Genomic DNA, 3,406 nt, shown 5'->3' with positions numbered 1-3,406 from the left:
GAGAAGCAGCCGAGTCTGTTGCAATTCAACAACTCGCGTCGTCCATCCGACTGCTACAGGCACAGATGACCCAGCTACTTAGTAGGTATTCTAGCAACACTGACCCAGCTCCCCGCCGACCACAGATCGGCGGCACAGCAGTCGCCAGTAGCAGCGACAGCCTCAGGAAAAACAGTCCCCCACCATGGATAGGAGACTTAATATACAAAGTCTCAAGATATGCGTGTTTAACACAGACAACCTTACTCGCCAACCCATGGAGTTTAGAGAATTCATGCAGGACGAAAACGTTGACATATGCCTAGCGGGCGAAACATTCCTCGAACCAGGAGTGTTTCTGTACCAAACTACAATTGTTACAGAAACGACCGAGCCACACACGGAGGCGGGGTCGCGGTATATGACAAAAAAGGAATCAAACACCACCAAATATCCCCCCCCCCCCAACACAGCAGAAATAGAAACGGCGACAATCGAAGTGGCCACAGTAACCGGCCCCCTAACAGTCGTTGCAGTGTATCGCCCCCCTTCCCAAAGACTAGAAGAGGACGACATAGCTGCACTAAGCCGTATTAGAAGCAAACTATTAATAGCAGGGGACCTAAACGCCAAGCACGCGGACTGGAACTCGAGACACCAAAATCAAGCTGGTCAACAACTGCAACGACTCGCGGGCACACACCAGTTACAAATATGGGGCCCAGAGGAACCGACACACTTCCCAAAGAACGGAGGAAGACCGGACGTCCTCAACACAGCCATCGCAAAAAATCTGGTGGGCTTTGTATCCGCGACATCCGTAAACAGAATGCCGTCGGACCACAATCCCGTGATTTTTGAGGTCGACATGGGAGAATGGCTCTCTATCCCACAACGGCATGCGCCGTACAAGCGCATCAATAAAGAGCAATTCAGCAACGCAGTAGCAGCTGAACTTGCCCAGACCCCGCCTCCAACTGCAGAGACAGCCGAACAGGCACTAGACAACCTGCCGGCCGGAGTGGCCGAGCGGTTAAAGGCGCTACAGTCTGGAACCAAACGACCGCTACGGTCGCAGGTTCGAATCCTGCCTCGGGCATGGATGTGTGTGATGTCCTTAGGTTAGTTACGTTTAAGTAGTTCTAAGTTCTAGGGGACTTATGACCACAGCAGATGAGTCCCATAATACTCAGAGCCATTTGAACCATTTTTTGAAGTAGACGACCTCATAAGAGTGATCCTACAAGCTGCTGAGGGAGTCACACCGCCTCCTGCGAGGCTGCCACTGCTCACTGAGCATGTAGCCAGCAAAATTGCCTTGTTCTTCCCACTGCCACGACATCACGCTGCGGGGCATCCTCCCCGCATCCACCGAGAATAGGGATTTTTCCGATCCAGGGCCCGTGGCGCTGCCCAGTAACCCGCGGTCGTGTATCATAGGGTCAGCTCTGCACTGGACACCCTGCGGTGTTAACGAAGGTGCAACTGACAGTCATTGCGTGGTGCCTGGTGGTTTTTCCTTGTGCCAGAAGTCTCAGCTCACTGCCCCTGGGCAGTTAAATACCCCAGCCCGCTGTGACAGCCCTTATAAGGGCTACCACAGCCTGATCATGCCACAACACAAAGAGACACGTAAACAGAAACAACAGGTGAAAGCAGGCGAACCAGGGACCACGTCTGCATGCAGTAGCAAAAGACAGGCCCTGCAAGACGAGGCTGCAGCACTGGCTGCTCCTCTTCCACCCGATGACGCTGAAGAAATGGATGTGGTGACTGTCCCCACAGCAAACAGGTTCGAAGCACTCCCACAAGACGCTTCTGACGCTCCCCGTCCAGGGACGCCTAAACCCCAGGGTAAAAAGATTCGTATCCCCCTTATCATAAGCTACCGCACAAAGGACTACATAGACTTTGTGAAGGAAGTAGAGCCCGGGCTTAAAAGCAAGATCCAGTGCGCATATAGGGGCGACACAGTGAAGTACCAACTCGATAACGCCGAGGACAATCAGCATGTCTTGACCAACCTAGCTATTCGCGGTATTCAGTACCACACCTACGACCTGGAGCCGTCAAAGCTCCAGAAAGTCCTCAACTTTAACGTCCAGAGCGTCATACAAATGAAAGAATGGAAGGATGTAAACGGTGTACCAACACTGGTAAAAAAAGCCAAACTATATCGCCACCATTGTCAAGGGACAAAATGCAGGTGAAATCTACAAGGTAAACAGGCTTCTTTACACCACATGCACAATAGAGTCCTACAGGAGCAAGGAAGTAAAACTAAAAATCAGGAAGATGGTGGTCCTTCCTGCAATACTATACGGCTGCGAGGTCTGGGTCATGGCCACAGACACTCACCTAAGAAAAGTGCAAATAGTGCAAAACAAGGCCCTCAGAATAATAACAGACGCTCCCTGGTTCGTAACAAACGCACTCATACACAGAGACACAAACATGCCCACAATCACTACAGTCATCCAGCAACGAACTCAGTCTTTCTACTCAAATGCAGAAAACTCATCATACCAGACCATCACTAGCTTGGGATCTGACTCACTACATGCCAACTATAAGCATCCTAAGAATACATTAACCAGACACTTTAGGTACTCCTTCACACTAACACATAAACAAAATACACAAAAAAACACAAACATGTTATAAATCAAACAAAACCATGCTTCTGGAAACCCAAGCTGAGACAGAAGGCATTAACGCAAAAGCCACAGGACCTTCAAAACCACATGGGCAGATGCACAGACATGAGCAACGACGGCTGCACAGTCGCTTGGTGACAGCCGTACTGTACGGTGATTGCGTGCTGGGCTGCAGGAGCGCATACGGTACTGCACCAAGCCACAGGAACAGTCGCTTGTTTGTCTGCGCTTAGGCCTGACATTTACGTGCACTGAGGCTTCCGAGCTCCTGATTTTCCTCAAATCGGGAGCGGAGTTGCGAGATTTGGACACAGGCGGCTGGTTTACCGGCAGCTTGTGGGTAAAATTGTCGTTGCGTGTTGTGGGTGGACGCGGTTTGGTGCGCGTCGTCTCGCTGCCGCGGGCCGCGCTTCCGGCCACTTCGAGCATCTCAGCTGCAGCGGAGATTATCTCTGCTTCTCCGAGTGTTAGGGTACTCAGCACGTCAGGGCCTGGTCGCTGGCCAGATACCCGCGCGTGTCAGGCGTTAAGGGTGGTGCGCTGTTGGATACGAATAACGATGCCAACGAAGGCAGCGCCCAACACTCCTTTGGCAGCCCTTGACTTTGCCCCCGTTTTCGCTCCCGGACATGGAAGACACGGTCATACTAGAAGTGACGCAGTCCTCAGGGACAGGGTTCCCATTGGGCGAACCGACAGACGAGGATTAGGTTCCATAATAAGAGATCCGCTCATCCAAAACGTCCTCCCTCACCTAGATCCGGAAGAGG

The sequence above is a fragment of the Schistocerca serialis genome, chromosome 9, assembly GCF_023864345.2.
Source record: "Schistocerca serialis cubense isolate TAMUIC-IGC-003099 chromosome 9, iqSchSeri2.2, whole genome shotgun sequence".
In the NCBI taxonomy this organism is placed as follows: Eukaryota; Metazoa; Arthropoda; class Insecta; order Orthoptera; family Acrididae; genus Schistocerca; species Schistocerca serialis.
The sequence above is the reverse complement of the archived record's forward strand: the minus strand, read 5'-3'. Positions refer to the sequence as shown.